The sequence below is a fragment of the Bubalus kerabau genome, chromosome 1, assembly GCF_029407905.1.
Source record: "Bubalus kerabau isolate K-KA32 ecotype Philippines breed swamp buffalo chromosome 1, PCC_UOA_SB_1v2, whole genome shotgun sequence".
Lineage (NCBI taxonomy): Eukaryota > Metazoa > Chordata > Mammalia > Artiodactyla > Bovidae > Bubalus > Bubalus kerabau.
In genome coordinates, this window is record NC_073624.1 from 133,011,550 (window position 1) to 133,033,108 (window position 21,559).

The 21,559-nt window shown below is 45.2% G+C and overlaps 1 protein-coding gene and 1 long non-coding RNA gene across 2 annotated transcripts in view; one reads left to right on the plus strand and one right to left on the minus strand.

Annotated features, from left to right (window-relative positions):
• The first annotated feature begins 7,238 nt into the window (after positions 1-7,238).
• RYR2 (ryanodine receptor 2) overlaps positions 7,239-21,559 on the plus strand; it is a 764,447-nt gene continuing 750,126 nt past the window's right edge. Inside the window, exon 1 of the mRNA XM_055589046.1 lies at positions 7,239-7,511. The gene's annotated coding sequence lies outside the window, so the exon portion shown is untranslated. The remainder of the gene's footprint in view (positions 7,512-21,559) is intronic.
• LOC129658105 (uncharacterized) lies at positions 9,221-10,777 on the minus strand. The gene is made up of 2 exons (XR_008717270.1): positions 10,224-10,777; positions 9,221-9,698 (listed from the first exon to the last, which is right to left on the minus strand). It is a non-coding gene; the product is annotated as an uncharacterized LOC129658105 (long non-coding RNA).

Genomic DNA, 21,559 nt, shown 5'->3' on the forward strand with positions numbered 1-21,559 from the left:
ATTCACTTGCAGTGGAAGAGACCCGAGTTCAATCCCTGAGTTGGGAAGATCCCCTAAAGAAGGAAATGGCAACCCACTGCAGTATTCTTGCCCAGGAAATCTCCTGGACAGAGGAGCCTAGTGGGCTGCAGTCCATGGGGTCGCAAAGAGTTGGACACAGCTGAGCACACATGCACGTAAACTAAAAATCCTACTCTGTACTAGGAAGTTGTTTAGTACCACATGCCCTAGGGTGGATCAGTTGAAAAACATTTTGGTATTTATTTGGGAGGAAGAAACAAGGAAGGAAGAGGTGGATATTCAGTGCCAGTCCCTATTCTAAATACTTACTAACTTTTCCCCAAATAAATTACTTACTTTATAAGTAAGCACTCTTATTTTTTCCATTTTACAAATATGGAAACTGAGGCAGAGAGGAATTTTGAAACTTCCCCAGGTGAATCAGCCCATAAGAAGCAGAACTAGGGGGACTTTCCTGGTAGTCTGGTGACTAAGACTCTGCTCTTCCAATTAAAGGAGTGAGGGTTCAGCCCTTGGTCAGGGAACATGCCATGTGGCGAAGGCAAAAAAAAAACAAAACAGGCGGAACTGGGATGTGAACCCAAGCTCCTGGGCCTCAGAGCCATGCTTAGCTCTGGGATATACCTGCCCCAGTTCTGCCTGCTCTCAGCCTTAGTTCTGGAGTGATAGTCACTGCCAGCTTCACACCTTCCTTCTTGCACTCTTCTGCCTGCCCTCACTCACCTCTTACATTAAAATAGGTTTGTTTCCATTCTTCTTGGGTCCCTGTTGGGACTAGTTAGAGCTTACCAAAAAATAAGGGGTGAGAAGATGATGTGCGTGTGTGCTGTCAGGCTCTTTGCGACCTCATGGACCATAGCCCGCCACGCTCCTCTGTCCATTGGATTCTCTAGGCAAGAATACTGCAGTGGGTTGCCATGCCCTTTTCAAGGGGATCTTCCTGACCCAGGGATCGAACCCACGTCTCTTATGTCTCCTGCATTGGCAGGTGGTTTCTTTATCGCTAGTGCCACCCGGGAAGCCTGGGAAGATGGTTTGAAAGTAGAAAAAAGGTAGAAAAGCAGATAGGGAAATAGATCAAGTTAAAGAGCCTTTTTTCTTTCTCTCATCCTTAATGTTACTCCTTGAGTATCTCCTACCGTGTCTGGGCGTCTGAGGAGTTTTGATTCAGAATTGAAATGGGCAGTTGCTGAGTGAGCAGAAGCCAGGGCCAGAGAGGCTTATGTGTGCCTGCAATTCATGGGATTTTCAATTCAGCCACTGATTCTTTTTTTTTCTTTTGTATGGGTTCCTCGAGGTCCCTCTGAGGTTATGCTGGCCCCTGAAAACAGAGTTCATTTCTCCTGTGGCTCTGTCAGTGCTCCCTTGTATCCTTTCTCTCCAGCCCTGAGAACTTCCCCCTTACCCCAGTCTGATTCCATCTGCCCTGCTGGGTTGTCCAGAAGTGATTGTTCAGATGGTTTGTTGGCCATCTCACTTCCTAAGCTGATGTTGGGGGTCTCTCAGGGTGTGGCGTGATGGCGCTTCCTTGTGGGGTCCAGGAAGCTTCCCTTTTAGTGCTGCTAAGATTGAGATATCTCCTAAGGACCCAGTGGTCCATCTGAGGGACAGCCCTCCCTTTTAGCTGATGGGCAGAGCTGATGTGACTTCTAAGTCCCAGGTTCCATGAATCAGCACCTTAGATGCTTGGCTCTGGCCGTTTTTATTTTCATAGACCATCCCTTTAATGCCTCCAGGGAAATTACCGACTAGATTCCAGCCATTATATTTTTTAATATATATATATTTTTAAAATGTGTTTATTTATTTATTTTTGGCTGTGCTGGGTCTTCATTGCTGCTCGAGCTGGTTTCTAGTTGTGAAGAGTGAGGACTGCTCTCTATTTGTGGTGGCTTCTCTTGTTGCAGAGCCTGGGCTCCAGGGCATGTGGGCTCAGTCGTGGTGGCGTCCGGGCTCCAGAGCACAGGCACAGTAGTTGAGGTGCACAGGTTTACTTGTTCTGTGGCCTATAGTTTCTTTCCCGATCAGGGATTGAACCCGTGTCTCTTGCATTGGCAGGTGGATTCTTTACCATTGAGCTGCCAGGGAGGCCCCCAGCCATTTTTTTTTTTTTTTCGTACAGGTGCAATAATATGTGGTCTTGCTATTAGTAAGGGAAACTATCTCTTTAGAGCAGTGGTTATACAGAAAACAAACTTACCTGTAATGTATTTTTTTTATCCTTTTAGGTAATCAGTCAAATAATTTTTACTTTTTTAAAATTTATTTTATTGAAATATAGTTGATTTACCATGTTATGTTAGTTTCTGCTGTACAAAGTGATTCAGTTATACATAGAGACATTCTTTTCTATTATGGTTTATCACAGAATGTTGAATATAGTTCCTTGTGCTATACAGTAAGAACTTTATGTTTATCTATCCTTTATATAATTGTTTGCATCTGCTAACCCCGAACTACCAATCCATCCCTCCCCCACAGTCAGGCAAATGACATTGAGCTCAAGAGGTCAAATCAACCCTCATTCTCACCACACACATAGAGAGTGAGAATTCTTACTTGTATAATATTTTCAATCTTATTTAAAATCAATATGTGCAGAAGAGGGTAATTAATAGTATAAGGCAGTATCAAGTAAGTGCTAAATGGATCTCCAGACAGGTTTGTAAATGTTGCAATCCTTTATTTGTAGAAAAACAAAACAGCAGGTACCTCATTGTTAATTGAGTAATTATTGCCCCACTACCAGGGAAGCTCTTAAAGAATTAACACAAAACACACTTTTCATCTGTTTCTTTTTTTTTTTTTTTCTGTTTTTCACTGTTTTGGTTTATTAGTCACTTAACATTTATGGGGATGTCTTCTAAGCTAAGGTGAAGAAAGACAAGGAAGATTATTTCTGTGTTTATGATTTCAATCTTGTTTAAAGTCTGTGTATTCATCAGAGGTGAGTTACTGAAATCAGGTGATATCAGATGAATCTCTCCTGGGTCACTTGACTGTGAGTGTTGTAGGAATTTTGAGGTCAAGGAGCTCTGGGCTGGAGGGGCTGAGTAGACTGGGCCTGAGATGAGCCTGTAAAGATGGACAGCGTGGGGAGAAGGGAGGCACGTAGGGGGCAGGACAGGCAGGTGCGGAGAATGTCCAGAAGGAACAAGGGTTGGCAGAGGGACTAGATCACTCAGCCTGAGTGGAGGCTCTATTTAGGGGAGAGTGGTAGGTACTGCTTAGCCTGGAGAAGCACCCGGGAAGGTCAAAAAAGATGTCTGTCCCTGCCTCCCACCCTGCATATATGCACACATATGGTTAATGCCTCTTCTTTCTGTTTGGATTTATTTTTCTGAAGTACAGTTGATTTACAATGTTAATTTCTGCTGAACAGCAGAGTGATTCAGTTATACATATATACACATTCTTTTTCATATTCTTTTCCATTATGGTTTATCACAGGATATTGAATATAGTTCCCTGTGTATACAGTAGGGCCTTGTTGTTTATCCATTTTCTGTTTAATAGTTTGCATCTGCTCACCTCAAATTCCCAATCCATCCCTCTCCCTCCTCCTCTGGCCTTTGGCAACCACAAATCTGTTCTCTGTGTCTGTTAATCTGTTTCTGTTTCATAAATAGATTCATTTGTGTCCTATTTTAGATTGCACATGTGATATATGATATTTGTCTTTCTCTGAGGTATTTCACTTAAGATGATAATTTCTAAGTCCATTCATATTGCTGCAAATGACACTATTTCATTTTTTATGGCTAAGTAGTATTCCACTGTGTGTGTATATCACTTTTTTTTTTTTAATCCATTCTGATGGACATTTACATTGTTTCCATATCTTGTCTGTTGTTAATAGTAATGCTCCTTCTTAATGCAGATACATTCAGGAGATTTACACTTACTGCACACATAGGAAAGTAGGTTAATATCACTGCCCATTACATGGGACCCATTTGGCCACACCTGATTAGACTCTGACCAGGGGGCAGATCAGAGCTAACTCAGGTGTTGGTGCTGGGCTCTCCTAACTGCTCCTGTGTGGGCCTTGGCCATGGGCCTTGTTCTGGCCGCCAGCTTCCTTTGGTTCCTGCTCACTTTTCAAGTCTGATTCTCCACTTCTCCCATTAAAATTCTGGGAGTGCCCACCAGCATTCCAACTCAGTGGTTTTCTGTTGTTTGTAACCATGAACTCTGGCTCCCTTTGGTCTGGTTGTCTCTCTGTGGTCATCTAGGTGTTTCTTGCTTCCATCATCCTGGGCTGAGGTTCCTTAAGGCTTTTTTAATCTCCTGTGGCCATAACTGCACTTAAAAAAGATTTATTTATTTATTTGGCTGTGTTGGATCTTAGTTGCTGTGTGGGGTGTGGGATCTTAGTTCCCGACCAGGGATTGAACCTACAACTCCTGCCTTGCAAGGCAGATTCTTAACCACTGGACCACCATGTTGGCCCCTCTGCGTGTTTCACCTGGGCTAGGAAGGGGCTCTCCTCTCTCCAGTCCATCTTCACCCCACTTTTTGTTGTAGTAGGACCTGGAGGGACCAACCAGTATCTGTCACCACTGGAAGGTGCCTGCTTCTGGCTCGGACCTGGGGGAGTCTGGCTGAGTCTCTCTTGCATCACTCTCAGTGATCCGTGGTTGCTTCTGAGGCCACCAGCTGTCCCAGCTCTCTGGGAGCTCTGCCCCACACTCCAGACCTTTTCCTTATCTTTTCTCACTTCCCAGAGCCTTTGCATCACAGCCCCTGGCAGCACGGCCTCTTCCCTTGGGCACCTCCACTGCTTGTCTTAAGGGCCATTTTCCTGGAAATCTGCACTAGCCTCACTCCTGCTGCCTACCCCCTCCCACAAGACAAAGCATCTCCCCCGCCCTCCACCTCTTCGCTGCCCCTTGCCGGGAATGCTCCAGCCCAGGGAGTTTAGCAACTCCACTGTTTACATGTGCTGTGCCTTTTACAGTTTTGTGACTTTGAAGGTGCTGTTCCCTCTTCCTCCTTTCTTTGCCAGGCCATCTCTCCTCTCTGATTCTTAACCACTGGACCACCAGACTGGCCCCTGAGCGTGTCTCACATGGACTGGAAGGGAGCTCTCCTCTCTGCAGTCCGTCTTTCCAGGGAAGGCTGTGCACGTCTTCCTTGCAGCTTTGAGCACACAGCTGTCTGTGTACACGCTTCTGTCTCTGCTGAGAGCCCAGCATCCTTGTTGGTAGGGATGGAGTCGCCCCTTAACCTAGTTCTGAGTTTCTAAGCACAGTGCTTGGGCACGACAGGCCCTCTCTAGGTTTACTTTTGAAAGTGAAAGTGTTAGCTGCTCAGTCATGTCCAAGTCTTTGCAACCCCATGGACTCTAGCCCACCAGGCTCCTCTGTCCATGGAATTCTCCAGGCAAGAATACTGGAGTGGGTAGCTGTTCCTTTCTCCAGGGGACCTTCCTGACCCAGGAAATGAACCTGGGTCTCCCATATTGCAGGCAGATTCTTCAACATCTGAGCTATCAGGGAAGCCCTTTTGGGAGATGGATATTCGAACATACTGCTTCACACCCAGATGCTAATGATGTGAAGGTCTCACCATGCTCTCTCCTCCCTGCAGGCCCTCTCCTGAGGTTTGGGGATGATGCTGGCAAATTCAGGCATGCTGGCTGACTTTTAAGGTGGGGGTGGGAGGGCATTTTGATGCAGAAGCTCCTTCTGGAACCTTGCAAATAACATCTCAAGTAATGGTGGCTGCCTTCTGCTTGCACATCAGCCCTCCTCCCAACTGAAGATTCTCTGTTCTGGCAAACACAGTCGGGTGAGGAGCAGGAGGCCGAGCCAGCCCAGCTGCCGTGGTCACTGTGTTCCAGGCACATTTCTAGTGTTTGTGTTGAACAGATCCTCTGCCTTCACAGAGCTTAGATTGTGGTGAGGGCATGCGTGCGTGCTCAGTCACTAGGTCGTGTCTGACTCTTTGCGACCCCATGGGCTGTAGCCCACCAGGTTCCTCTGTCCATGGGATTTTCCTGGCAAGAATACTGGAGTAGGTTGCCATTTCCTTCTCCAGGGGATCTTCCCGACCCAGGGGTCAAACTCATGTCTCCTGCATTGGCAGGCAGATGCTTTACCACTGAGCCACCTGGGAAGCCCTGTGGTGGGGGAGACATAATAAAAAATCAACCTAGGGAGCGAATTGCATGGTATGTTAGAAGGTCCTTTGGGGTAAAAATGAGAAGTAGAGCAGGATGAAGGGGTTGAAGAAGGGACCAGGGATGGTTTTAAAGGCAGTCTTTGGGGTGGGTCTTCTTTGGATGACACTGTCTGAGCAGTCTTGAAGCAGGGAGGGGATCAGTGCAGGAGCCTCCAGGTAGAAGGAATGGCCAGTGCAAAGACTGGAGTCAGAATGCACCTGGAGAGTTCCAGTAGGGTAGGACGGCGGGGGGAAGACAGAGGGGCTGGGGCAGAGGCAGCAAAAATGCGAGGGCTGTTGAAAGGACTTGCCTTTTTGCTAGCAGTGATCAGGGAATTGTTGCAGGGCGTTAAGCAGAGGCGGTAACTTGCTCCTTTACCTTTAAAAAAATGTATTTATTTATTTGGCTGCACCAGGTCTTAGTCTTGGCCCACGAGATCTTTGATCTTCATTGGGGCATGTGGGATCTAATTTCCTGACCAGGGATCAAACCCAGGCCCGCTGCATTGGGTGGGTGGAGTCTTAGCCACTGGACCATCTGAACCCCTGGAGAAGCCTCTGTGCTTTCCCTAATCTTCCTTTATTCTTTAGGAGTCATCCTTGGAAGGCCTCTACTCCTTTGCCGGGCTGCTTAACCTTCAGATAAAATATTCCAGTCCTGAGCTCATGGTCTCTGTAATTTCTCTGTAGTTTTCTCCCATGGGTGTGATTAGAGCAAAACTTCTAGAAAGTGCTGCAAACCTCTGCAGAAACTGGCCCCCATAGACTTCAATTTGGCATCACAGGGAACACAATGCTAGAACATTCTTTCAGACAGTGTTTCCCTAATTGTCCAGATAACAAGGGTCTCCTGGGCTCCTTGTGGAAGCACTGGGCTCTGATGTGGCCTCATGGAGCTGGTGATTCGGGGTGTGGGCGGGGCGGCCATCTGCATCATTAGACACACCTGGGGCAGGTATCCCACCAGGCCCAGGGACCCTGGTCCTCATAGCTGCCCAGGTTCTGAGCACACCAAGAAGAGAAACAATGACTAGGGCAAAAAAGAGGTCAGAACGTCACTTATTCCCTACCAGAGGGTGGACTGTGAGGCTGTCAAGTCAGGCAGCCCAGGAGTTCTGCTCGTTACATTTGTGGATGGAGGCTGATTTGTCTCAGAACCTTGAGCTGACCCTTCCCTTGTGCCCGAGGCCCTGGAGCAGTAGCAGAGCCTGCAGAAGCTCACTTCCAGAGGGAGCCGGGGAAACCGCCCCCTGCCCCCCGCTGCCTGCAGGAACTCTCCCTCGTATGTCAGTTTGAGAAGCTGCTTCCTTCCCCAGAAGCGGGAGGTATCGGGGTGAGGGGAGGACCTGGGGAGTCTAGGGGTGGGTATGGGGGGAGAAGCCCTCCTCCTGGTGCGCCGTGTCCCTTCAACACCTCAGATGATATGCATGGCCAGGAAAATCTGTGAAGCAGGTCTTAGGACTTTGGCAGTATTATCTTTTGTTGTCTGTGATTTCTTTTCTTTCTTTCTTTTTACTGGGAAAGCCCACTTTTTAAAAAAAATATTTTTATTGAAGTATAGTTGCTTTACAATGTTGTGTTAGTTTCTGCTGAACAGGAAAGTGAATCAGCGATATGTACACATATATCAATTCTTTATTGGATTTCTTTCCTGTTTAGGTCATCACAGAGCACTGAGTAGAGTTTCCTGCGCTATACAGTAGATTCTCATTAGTTACCTATTATCCATAGTATCAATAGTGTATATATGCCAGTCCCAATCTCCCAATTCATCCCCCACCTTTCCACCTTGGTATCTATACATTTGTTCTCTACATCTATGTATTTCTCCTGTGCAGATCAGTTCATATGTACCGTTTTTCTACCTGTGTGTGTTAATATATGATATTTCTCTCTTTCTGACTTACTGCTGTGTTTTGAGGGTGCTGGCTCCAGAGAGCATCTGCAGTGTGTGCCTGATGGTGATAAAAAGGATCTCCTCACTGGTTTATCTCTGTGGGGTCCACACTGGTGATTCCACTGTTCTACACAGGCCTGAGCAAGTGGGTTTAATTCTGAAATCACTAAAAATTTTAGTCTGTGATCTCTTGGCTTTGAGGCTTACTTGCCAGAGTCTTGAACAGACCAATCTCTTGGGGTGTGTGACCTGTGTGTGTGTTGTACAACAAAATAACCAGTGGGAAAACCCAACTAATTATATTATTTTGAAATAATTATAGATTCTCAGGGCTTCCCAGGGTGTAGCTCATTGGTAAAGAATCTGCCTGCCAGTGCAGGAGATACGGGTTCGATCCCTAGGTCAGGAAGATCCCCTGGGGTCGGAAATGGCAACCCACTCCAGTATTCTTGCCTAGGAAATCCCATAGAGGAGCCTGGCGGGCTACAGTCTATGGGGTCGAAAAAGAGTTGGACATGACTGAGCTGCTAAAAACAACAACAAAGATTCTCAGGTTGCAAAGAAAGGTCTAGAGGAATGTCTGTGCACTTCTAATTTATATATATATATTTTAAATTGGAAACTATTTTTCTAAGTTGGCAAATTATGTGCAGTTAAATTCAGGCATAGATTTGCTGGGAGAGAAAATTGCCTTGAAACGGGTGATTTTGTTTTTCTGCCTTGATTTTTGTCTGTGATGGTAACTGTAGGTTTTGGAAAATTGAAAACCAGTAACTGATTATCTGCTTTGAGACCCTAAAATCAGCCGAGACCATGGGTCATGCGGAATGGGCTCTGTGCGGGCTTGTGGATGGGAGTGTCTGCAGCCCGCTGCGTGACGCCCTCTCTGCCTGCAGCACCCTCTTAGCTGCAGGAGTGCCACTCGATTGATTTGCGAAAGTTAAAAAATCTGTGCTGAGGCAGGTGGGGGAAATACAGAAAGCTAGATGATTGCTGATCCAGCTGCTGATATTTTCCAGGTAGGATGACCTCTATAGGGGTTTTTGCTTTAACTGTCATCTCTGCTCCGCCGTTGTTAACGAAAGGTGTGGGATTCGGCTGTTCCTCACCCAAAAGCCAATAAACAGGACAGATTGGTGGAAGGGAAAGTTTGCTTTATTTCAGATGCTGGCAGCTGTAGGGGGGAGGGTGGACATTTGTTCAAAGGCTGACTCCTCCTGACTGGCAGCCAGTGGGGCAAGAGCTTTTATAGACAGAAGGAGGGGGCTACGTGCAGAAACAGCACAGTCAGTTCCTACCTTCCCAGGTAAGCTCTGCTCCTCTGTTACTCTGTGTCTTCACAACTTGGTTCCTTTTTCTGGGGGCCTGTGTTCTGGAACCTTCTGTCATCTTCAAACTGGTCATCGGTGGTCTGACCAGCAGCATCATGGTTGTTTTAGGTTCAGTTAATCTTCAGTTCTAGGGTCTGTTAGCTCCCATTTCGTTGAGGCTAGTTCATGGAATTGTGGCAGCTCACGTCCTGGGCACGGTCTGGTCATTATGTAGTTAACTTCTTCCTCCTGGTGGAGGTTTCAGTATCTATAGACAGCTCATGGGATCTGGCTCGGAATATTACCTGTAGCCCAAGGGAGAGAGAAAGAACTAAAGGTCCTTGACTGCGCTTAATGACTACATTCTTATTATTTAGTCTCCTTTGACTGTTTTCCTTTGTTTCCACATTTCTCACTTCTCTGACTAAACTTATTCTTTGACTAAAGTTTTCCACAGACAAAAGGCAGGCTGAGAACATTGTGGCGGGTGGAGGGGCAAGGACTGTAGGGTCCTGCTGTGTTTCACTGTGTTTACTAAGCACATGACCTGGCTCTGAGAGCACTGCCTCCTATAACAGGTTCCGGTGTTTGGTCCCTAGACACACGTGGCCGACTGCCTCCTTTGTGCTACACTTGGAAGGTCTAATCCTCTGGCTGTGCTTTTCAACAGTAGAAATATTGGATTGTGCTATGTCCTGTATTAATTTTCCTTCTAGAACTACAGAACCATAGAACTACATGTTCTGTGCACTTGGCTTTCCTAGCTAATGGTTCTCTATAAGCCAGCCTCAGAATCCCCTGGAAGGCTTAGGAAAACCCAGATTTCTCACCAGGCGGGTCTGGGGCTGGGCCTGAGGAGTCTCTACAAGTTCCCAGATGATGCTGATGCTGCTGGTCTGGCTGCACATTGAAAACTGCTGCTCTCGGCAAAGTTGGCAGATTCAGTTCGTTTAGGTTAGCAGTTCCTAACTTCCAAGGTTCGCTCTGCTCCTCCATTACTCCATGTCTCACAGCTTCATTCCTTTTTCTGGGGGCCAGTGCTCTGGAACCTTCTGCTGGGGACTCCAGCTTTCAGCTTGATTTATTGGGATGGCCAGTCAGCACCCACTAACACCTGCCTACTTTCTGCTGAGCGGCTGGTTGTGCTGCAGGGTCCTTCCACGTGTTACCTGCTCTTCACGCCCCCAAGCTAGCGTGTGTAGCCTCCCTTCATGGAGACTCTGGATTCAGTTCAGTTCAGTTCAGTCGCTCAGTCGTGTCCGACTCTTTGCGACCCCATGAATCACAGCACGCCAGGCCTCCCTGTCCATCAACAACTCCCGGAGTTCACTCAGACTCACATCCATCGAGTCAGTGATGCCATCCAGCCATCTCATCCTCTGTCGTCCCCTTCTTCACCTGCCCCCAATCCCTCCCAGCATCAGAGTCTTTTGCAATGAGTCAACTCTTCACATGAGGTGGCCAAAGTACTGGAGTTTCAGCTTTAGTATCATTCCTTCCAAAGAACACCCAGGACTGATCTCCTTCAGAATGGACTGGTTGGATCTCCTTGCAGTCCCAGGGACTCTCAAGAGTCTTCTCCAACACCACAGTTCAAAAGCATCAATTCTTCAGCGCTCAGCCTTCTTCACAGTCCAACTCTCACATCCATACATGACCACAGGAAAAACCACAGCCTTGAGTAGACTCTGGATTAAATGACTTTATATCAAGGTCCAATGTTATGATGGGTCTCAGGCGTTGGATGCAGAGCCCACTGTTGGTCCCTTTGCTGTGCAGTCCTTTTCAGGAGCATTTGTGTCCTGGAAGTTGCTTGGAGGCTGGGCGTGAGATGAAATAAATGCATGTCTGCTTGGTGAGATTTCTGACGCTGGTCAGGCTTCTGAGAGAGGGAAAGAAGTCTGGTTAGCAGGCTGTTTGCAGCACTGTCCTTGTTGAATTAGTTATAGGGTGGCCCATGCCAATGGTTGTATTTTGCTTTCTTTTCTTTCTCTCGAGAGTTGCAGAGGATGGAGGAGAGATCAATCTCTTTGCTTCTCAGAGGAAATGATCGTTCTATCGTCTCCTCTGCCGACTTCCCACAGAGCCATCCGTGTGTGACAGAGAATTGGATGTCCTAGGCAGTGGCCCTTGCTTTGAGAATGTAGCCCAAGAGGTAGATTTTGAGGGAACGTGGAGGTTTGAGGTCCTGCGTGTGGAGGGTGCTCAGGGCAGGAAATGGAGACAAGCCAGAAGTGTCACATGGAGGAGACTGCCTCCCTTGGGATGCTATCAGTGTTTTGGTCATTTTTGCCTTCTTGTTGGGGACCATTCAGGGTAACAGAAAGCTTGTGATTTTGAGGCCAGATAAACCTGCCTGCCTGCAGCCTGATTCTGCCCTGTTGGAACTCGAGCATTGGCTCCTGGGAGAGCTGTCTGAGAGCCTGTAAAAACAAGATGATGAAATGTAATTTAGTCCACAGCGAGCTCCACGAAAGTGGGCACCGTGTCAGGAACCTTTGTGGCATCCCCTTGTTGCACTGGCAGATGGACACGCAGTTGATGATTCTCTTGGAAGTGGGGTGACCCCCAGTGGACGATCAGGAGGTGATACACGGATGGAGGGGAGTCGGGCCCCTGTGAGTCAATTCTTTCCAACTGTTCCCTTCTTTTTTCACTTGAGTGATTCCTTTTTAAAGTTTATTGACCTTTTCCATTAACATTGTTTTTGCCTAGCCTATGCCTTAGCCAGGGAGAACCCCAACTCTCCTTTTCTTTCTAAGCTACAATAACAACAACAACATTGGCTCGTGGCTTATCCCTTCCAGGCAAATTTAGAAGATTAAATGAGTTACTGTTTTCTTCCTTTGATGCAGGGCTCACCTTTCCAACCTCCATAGCATCACAATTAATTTCACGTTGCTGGGGATCCAGGTGCCTTTATCTCTCGAGGAGGCGGCTGTAAGCCTCTCAGGACTGGGGGCAGTGATTCTTTCATGACACGCAGCTGACTTTAAAAATAACAACCGAGTTTCTGTCTCCTATTTCGTTTACGGTTCATTGTATAATTTGTTGTCATTCTTGTGTTTAGCAGGTTTCTTCTTAATCCCGTGTCTTGGTTGTTTGCTTTCTTATCCCTAAGTGCCCAACCTCACAAAGCCTTAGCATTATATAAATATTTATTAAATAAGCTTCACAGAATCTTACCAGGGGCTGTATTCACACATCCCAGCAGAATGTGCTACCCCTTTTCTGTGTCCAAGACATAGTACTCTGCAGGAATCAAGAATAAATCCTTGATCTTTAGGTACTAATCAGTTCCAGGGTTCAGCTTTTATAAGCTTGGAAAGGGGCCTTTTCCCTTCCTCTTGACTGTAGGGCGAATGAATGCGTCACCCAGCACCTTGCACAGTTCCTGGTCTAGAGAGGGCACTTCATAAATGTTTGTGGAGTGACTTAAACTGCCACAGACTAGGGTAGAGAAGCTGTGTAGCACACTTGTGACAAAAGAGAGAAGAACCAGAATTTTGCAGGCAGAGGAATAGAGAGCTGGACTGTTGAATTCAGTAGACCAACAAATACCTGTTGGGTGATAAAGAGGTGAATTTCCATCGGTCAGTTTCAGCATCTCTGAGGGCATTATTTTTAAGATGATGTAAGAGTGAATACTTCTTAAAGCTATAATATTGATATGCTAGTTGTATGTGTGTGTGTGTGTTAGTCACTCAGTTGTGTCCAACTCTTTGTGACCCCATGGACTGTAGCCCGCCAGGCTCCTCTGTCTGGAATTCTCCAGGCAAGAATACTGAAGTGGGTTGCCATTTCCTTCTCCAGGGGATCTTTCTGAACCAGGGATCAAATCCACATCTTCTGAGTCTCCTGCCTTGGCAGGTGAATTCTTTACCACTGAGCCACCAGGGAAGTCCTGATATGCTAGTTAACACTTTTATTGAAGTGAAATGAAAACTCAGCATGCGTCCTTAGCTCAGTCAGAACAGGTAGCCCTGGGCATAATGGCCATTTGGGGTATTTCTTGCTCCAAATACACACACAGCTTGCATCTTCCTCTGAGCTATTTGCTCAACTTACACATGGTCAGCCAGGCATTTCTTTAAAAGGGATTCTTTGATTTTTTTAAATTGAAGTATAGTTGATTTGCAGTGTTCTGTCTCTGGTGGAGAGCAGAGTGATTCAGTTATATGTGTATATATGCCTGTTCTTTTTCATTAGAGGTTATCAGAAGATGCTGAATATAGACAGTTCCCTGTGCTACACAATGGGGCCTTGTTTATCTGCTTTATATATAGTAGTTTGTGTCTTCTAATCCCCAACTCCTAATTTATCCCTTCTCCACCCCCTTTCCCCTTTGGTAATCATAATTTTGTCTTCTATGTCTGTAAGTCTGTTTATGTTTTATGAATAAGTTCATTTGTATCATTTTTTTAGATTCCACATGTAGTGTTAGTCGCCCAGTCGTGTCTGACTCTTTGCGACCCCATGGACTGTAGCCCATCAGGCTCCTCTATCTGTGGGATTCTCCAAGCAAGAATACTGGAGTGCATTGTCATTCCCTCCTCCAGAGGATTTTCCCAACCCAGGTCTCCTGCATTGCAGGCAGATTCTTACTGTCTGAACTGCAGGGAAGTCCTGTAAATGATACCAGATGGTATTTGTCTTTCTTGTCTGACTTCCTTTACTTAGTATGATAATCTCTAGGTCCATCCATGTAGCTGCAAATGGCATTATTTTACTCTCTACTTGTTATTAGCATTATTCAATTAGTTATGGTTAAATATTTAAAGGAGCCTAAGTTCATTACTATTTTTGAACCTAATTCACATGTAAAAAGCGTGAAAATGAATTTAGCACGAAATTGTTCTGACTAGTGGTAAAGAAGTTTGTTTCCAGTGTGAGTGTTACAGGCTGAATTGTGTCTCCTCAAATTCGTATGTTGAAATGCTAACCTCAAAATTGTGTGTTAGGGGACAAAGTGTCTAAAGAGGTAATTATGCTAAAATGAGATTATTAGAGTTGGTGCCCGTGTAAGAAGAGATAAAGATACAGATGGAGGGAAGACTCTGTGAAGACACAGGGTGATGGAGGCCATGGATAAGCCAAGGAGAGAGGCCTCAGAAGAAGCCAACTGTGACCTCTTCCAGCCTGCAGAACTTAAATAATTGCTGTTGTGTGAGCCAGCCAGCTGTAGTTCTTTGCTCTGGCTGCCCTGGCAAACCAAGATGGCGGGTGCTTGTTAAAACGCATATGTGCCTGCACTGTCGTCTTGAGTCTCATCCTGAGCCCCCAAGTGGGCTAGTTGTGACAGGCTGGACTCCGCGTGTCCAGAGAGGGACATCCGGGTGCAGTGTCAGATGGGCCATCCAGGGTCCAGTGAGTCCCTCTTTATCAGGACGGTCAGTTTGGGAGACCCACACACAGCTGATGAATGGAGGGGAATGCTGGATTGGTCCCTGTGGGCCTGGTGCTGTTCTTCTGTGCATGTTTCATGGGTTGAAGTCAGGGTGAGAGAAGGAATGTTCCTGAAATGAAGCCCTGCCTTCCACCACCAGGTCACTGGATCCCTAAGGTCTGTTTCCTGAAACCACATCTCCTCACTGGATCTCCCTTGTGATCACTTTTGCTCATATTTGGAACTTAGTTGACCTTCTATAGGTTAGTAAGTGATGTTACTTATTTATCCTAACATTAATAAAGGACAGAGCATTACCTTTTCCCCAAGAGTACAGGCAGATGCGTTAGGCCAAATATCCATGTACTTGTTCTTAAAAGCAGAGGCCATGCCAGGGTAATGTTTATTTTTATGGTCTCTGAGTCCTTTCATCCCACTTTGCTTTATGTATGTGTGAGTTGCTTAGTCATGTCTGACTCTTTGCAACTCCATGGACTGTAGCTCACCAGGCTTCTCTGTCCATGGGATTCTCCTGGCAAGAATACTGGAGTGGGTAGCTATTCCCTTCTCTAGGAGATCTTCCCAACCTAGGGATCGAACCCAGGTCTCCCATATTGTGGGTAGATTCTTCACCGTCTGAGCCACTAGGGAATTCCTTGCTTTGTATCCTTCAACAAATTTATCGGCCTCTCTGACCTTTAGTTTCCTCATCTATAGAATGGTTTAATAAAAGTTTCTTCATCATAGGGACATTGGGAGGATTAATGAGGTCATTTCTTCATGGCCCATATCCAATTGCCTGACATGTAGTAAGCCCTGTTCTTATATTATTTAAACACCCCATCATTAAGTACCTGAGGAATTATGAAGGTCAGGAATTGCACTTTGAATTCCAACAACACTGGATATTTAGTTCCGCTTAAATATGTTGAAAATAGTAGCTGATTCATCTTTAAAATGCAAAGTCCTTATGAGTCTGACAAGAGGTAGTGCTTGTAAGGAGTTTAACACATACATGGAATCTTGTCAGTGCTCATGAATGGTAAACGTACAGCATCGAGGTGGGTCTGAGCTTGGTTTGGGTCCAGCTTCTCCACTGAGTGACTCCATGACCTTAAGTAAGTCTCTGAAGCTCTTTAAGCCCCAGTTGACTCATTGCTATGCTAAGTCACGGCAGTCGTGTCCGACTCTGTGCGACCCCATGGACGGCAACCCACCAGGCTCCCCCGTCCCTGGGATTCTCCAGGCAAGAACACTGGAGTGGGTTGCCATTTCCTTCTCCAATGCATGAAAGTGAAAAGTGAAAGTGAAGTCGCTCAGTCGTGTCGGACTCTTCACGACCCCATGGACTGCAGCCTACCAGGCTCCTCCGCCCATAGGATTTTCCAGGCAAGAGTACTGGAGTGGGGTGCCATTGCCTTCTCCAGTTGACTCACTGGTAAAAGGTAAACAATGGCAGAACTTACCCCCTTAGCTTTGCTAGGAAGCTCCGTGTGCTTTATACAGATTTGTATTATTCCTGTTGTTGCCATTGTTGTTGTTTTCCATGATTGGTTTTCTGAAATATATAACGGCTGATGAGGGACGAGGCTTTCCAGAATGGAGTTCTGAGTGGCTGTGAGAATGGTCTGTGTGGTGCATCTGTGAGCCTGCTGATTGCCAGGTGACCTGGCTCTGTGTGCCGCTCTCTCTGCCCTCGTGCCAGGCACACCCCTCCTGAAGCTGTGGGCTGCAGCCAAGCCAGTGACCTTCCTAGACAGAAGGGCAAAGAAAAACGAGGCGCTTCCTTCTCCTGTTGGAACCCACACTACAGACTTAAACTGCTCTGTTTGTGTGTGTGTATGTATAGTAAGAACACTGTAACACCTACAGGTGGTGTGTAGAAAGCATGGTACTGACTTGTAAATGTAGGAACAGAAAGAATGAATAACTCAGAGAGGTGAGGCTGCTGCAGATTGCAAAATGCAGACAAAGCCACAAGCACCATCTTTTGGGGTTTGTATTTAGATCAAGGAGAAAAATGAAGAGCAATTATTCAGCTCCTGGTGAAACAGGAAGAAAGCAAATGTTCTTGAGTATTAGCTTAGAGCCAAGTACTATGGATGGCATTTTCCAGAAATTCCCTCATTCAGAAATAATGCCATTTGCAACAACATGGATGGACCTGGAGATGATCACACTAAGTGAAGTAAGTCAGAGAAAGACAAATACTGTATATCGCGTATATGTGGACTCAAAAAAAATGATACAGTTGAACTTATCTACAGAACAGAAACAGACTCACAGACCTATGGTTACCAGACTTATGGTTACCAGGGGGGAAATTGGGATTGACATGTACACAATGCTATGTTTAGAATAAATAGCCAACCAAGACCTATTGTGTAGCACACAGGGAAGTCTGCTCAATATTCTGTAATAACCTAAATGGGAAAATAATTTGAAAAAGAACAGATAAATGTATAACTAAATCACTTTGCTGCACACCTGAAACTAATACAACATTGTAAATCAACTGTCAGTTCAATTCAGTCTTTCAGTCATGTCCAACTCTTTGCTACCCCATGAACCACAGCACGCCAGACCTCCCTATCTATCACCAGCTCCCAGAGTTTACTCAAACTCATGTCCATTGAGTCAGTGATGCCATCCAACCATCTCATCCTCTGTCGTCCCCTTCTCCTCCTGCCTTCAATCTTTCCCAGCATCAGGATCTTTTCAAATGAGTCAACTCTTCGCACGAGGTGGCCAAAGTATTGGAGTTTCAGCTTCAAAATCAGTCCTTCCAGTGAACACCCAGGACTGATCTCCTTTAGGATGGTCTGGTTGGATCTCCTTGCAGTCCAAGGGACTCTCAAGAGTCTTCTCCAACACCACAGTTCAAAAGCATCCATTCTTTGGCACTCAGCTTTCTTTATAGTCCAACTCTCACATCCATACATGACTACTGGAAAAACCATAGCCTTGACTAGATGGACCTTTGTTGGCAAAGTAATGTCTCTGCTTTTCAACTTGCTGTCTAGGTTGATCATAACTTTCCTTCCAAGGTGTAAGCGTCTTTTAATTTCATGGCTGCAATCACCATCTGCAGTGATTTTGGAATCCGAAAAAATAAAGTCAGCCACTGTTTCCACTGTTTCCCCATCTATTTGCCATGAAGTGATGGGACCAGATGCCATGACCTTAGTTTTCTGAATGTTGAGCTTTAAGCCAACTTTTTCACTCTCCTCTTTCACTTTCATCAAGAGGCTTTTTAGTTCCTCTTTACTTTCTGCCATGAGGGTGGTTGGTGTCATCTGCATATCTGAGGTTATTGATATTTCTCCTGGCAATCTTGATTCCAACTTGTGCTTCCTCCAGCCCAGCGTGTTTCATAATGTACTCTGCATATAAGGTAAATCAACTATACCCCAATATGAAGTAAAAATTAAAAAAATTCTCTCATTTAGTTTGAGTCCCTGAAGGTAGAGAAAACATGTAACTCCTCTGCTGCTTCTGTTTTCTTGGTCAAAGAGAAGGCTGGAAAAGCTTACTTATAAGAGATTTGAAGCCCAGGACAAACAAGGTGAAAGTGAACTCCAAATGAGTTGGTTTCCTGACCTGAACAAATTAATTCCTAGAATTTTTCTAGTCTATGTTGTGATTGTTGAATCATTGTCCTTAGTCATTGAGGAGCTATAGAAAGAGGTGGCAGAGGACAGAGACCTGAGTCTCACAAACTTTAGATTTTAAGCTTTAGTTTTAGTCTCAGATGAATTCTGGACTGTTAATCAGTGTTAACATAAAATGTGTGTTCTATGAGAAGGGGAAGCATGAGTCAACAAAAGCCCATCGTGGGTTCACTCCAACAAGCATGGCGGGTGAGCTTGTTGGGCTTGTAAGTAGCATCATTACCTTGGGAACATTTGCTGAATGCTGTAGCAATGGGATGTATGGATTTGGACATGTTATACTTGATAAGGCCTTTTGGTACCCTTTTCGAAAAAAGGAGTGAGGTGTTGGAGAAAGGATGGGCTTCCAGGTGGCTCAGGGGTAAAGAATCCACCTGCCAAGATGCAGAAGATGTGGGTTTCATCCCTGGTTGGGGAAGATCCCCTGGAGAAGGAAATGGCAACTCACTCCAGTATTCTTGTGTGGGAAATCCCATGGATAGAGGAGCCTGGTGGGCTACAGCCCATAGGGTCACAAGGAGTTGGACAAGACTGAGTGACTAAACAAAGACAACCACAGAAAGTATGTTGGACGATGGCTCGTTAATGTGGAGACAAAAGAAGTTTGTCATTGGCTGTTTCCTGAAAGCAGTAGTTGGCGGGTTGGTGACCCTCCAGGAGGAAGCCTGCCTTAGTCCCTTTGGGGGTCAACATTCTCATCAGTGCCTTGAATGAGTTATTGATAAGCTGATCATTTTAATGAAAAATTTAGGATTCATTCATGCTGCTGCTGCTGCTAAGTCACTTCAGTCATGTCTGACTCTGTGCAACCCCATAGACGGCAGCCCACCAGGCCCTGCCATCCCTGGGATTCTCCAGGCAAGAACACTGGAGTGGGTTGCTATTTCCTTCTCCAATGCATGAAAATGAAAAGTGAAAGGGAAGTCACTCAGTTGTGTTCGACTCTTAACGACCCCATGGACTGCATCCTACCAGGCTCCTCCACCCATGGGATTTTCCAGGCAAGAGTACTGGAGTGGGGTGCCATTGCCTTCTTCGTCATTCATGTTAGCTGCCAGAAAAATGGGGTTGCAGTTGAAGGTCAGGGATGTTGATGTTGATGGTGATGATCCCAGTCAGGAGGGAAGAAATTGAGAAAAGAGTCATTTTAGCAGTGAAGTCCCTTCATGTCAACTTTCTGCTGATTTGCAACGATTGTTGAGTTTCTAAATAAGGAAGGACTTAACAGGATTATGACCTTTCCTTTTCAAAAGATGAAAGCTAAAAGGGAACAAGCACAAAAATGATGGCATATGTAGGGTGAGTAAAGGCTTATTCAGCAAATTCTATGATCCTCATTAAATGATAGGAGAAGCAGTGAGCTAACTTTTAGGCCTGCTGCCTGATACTTGATAGGGATTGCAGAAGTAGCCATTTTTGTAATTGCAGCCAAGTTTGAGCTATTTGTGAATGTGCCATCACTTTATCAAATGGTTTCTATTGAAAGTTAACAGGTTTTCTCTTTAAATATTTTTTAAAGTGAAAAGCTTATGTACGTAAAGGCTAAACTAAATTTTCTAGAATCTGCAATGAAAAGACTTTTCTATCTTCCTGGAAGTTACTTAATGAACACGTGTCAGTGTTGTAACAGTTGCATATAATAGTGTAATTTGTGTGTGTGTATGTTTGTTTTTTACTAAACCATGTCTTTGATCCACTCTAGTACAGTACTTTCAAACTTTTGGGGCTGTGACCCAAAGTGAGAGCAACATTTTGCATGGTGATTCAGTGCGCACACACACACACAGCCACACACACACACGCTTTACAGAGAACTGACACAAACCCTTGTGAAAAACTTTTAATTTTTTTTCTGTATTTGATTCTATTTTTGTTATTTATAAATACTGATGAAGACCCTCTCTATTGATTTTTATCACTGTTTTTAAAGCCCTGGCCTAGCAGAGCTGCAAACCGCATTTTAATGCTATAATCATTCTTTCTTCCAAGGAGGAACTTTTATATAATCATCTCATATTGTGTCATTATAATGATGTCAAGTGAAATACTTCTAGACCAAGGATTTTACAGATGGAGAGCAGTTACAGTGAGTGTTGACTCATAGATGGGAAACAAGATGGAGTCTGGCCATAAACACTGGTTTATGGCCATTTGTAATGAGTTGCCCTAAACCTCTCAGCCAACTTATGTCTGGAAATTCATAGGAAATATTTACTTATAGAGTCTTAGGGTTGGAAGGAGTTGTAGAGGTCACGTGTTATAACTTCTCTCCCAGTTTAGGGCCCAGTTCTGTGGTATGTTCACAACAGCCCAGTCAACTTCTGCTTGATTACCTTCTGAGATGGGGCATTCACGCCCTTAGGTTTCTACTGTAGCTGTAAGACATGACCGCAGATTGAGTGACTTAAAACAAATTTGTTATCTTACAGGTTTGTAATTCCATAGTTTGAAATGGGTCTCACTGAGCTAAAATCAAGGTGTTGGCAGGGCTGCATGCCTGAATGCTATAGGAGAGAATCTGATTGCATGAATTTTAAGATCCCTTCTGGAAGTTGTTGCATTTTCATCTTGTGCTATGGTTGACCAGCTCCTCCAGGTCTGCCTGAGACCTTCCAGGTTTCATTTATTTACTTATTTTTGGCTGTACCACGTGGCATGCAGGGTCTTATTTCTCTGACCAGGGATCGAACCCATGCCCCCTGCATTGAAAGTGCAGAGTCTGAGAAGTCCGCATAGACTGTCCACATTTTAGCACTGAATGTCTCGTGTCTACCCTACCCAGTCCTGGGCAAACCAGGACAGTTATTCACCCTAGTTGTGGTATGTCTTGTGTGTCTAATAATTGACGTTTCTAATATTTCTCCCAAAGAATTTGGAGTAGCTACCAGTCAGAGGGAGTTGGTGATGGACAGGGAGGCCTGGCGTGCTGCAATTCATGGGGTCGCAAAGAGTCGGACACGACTGAGCGACTGATCTGATCTGATCTGATCAGTCAGAGACTTGCATAAGTTAACATTAATGAAATTTAAATAATGAATCAGAATCAAGCAAAGGAAGCAAATATCTAACCATAAGCACAGATCTATTTTAGAGACACTTTGTTTTTCTT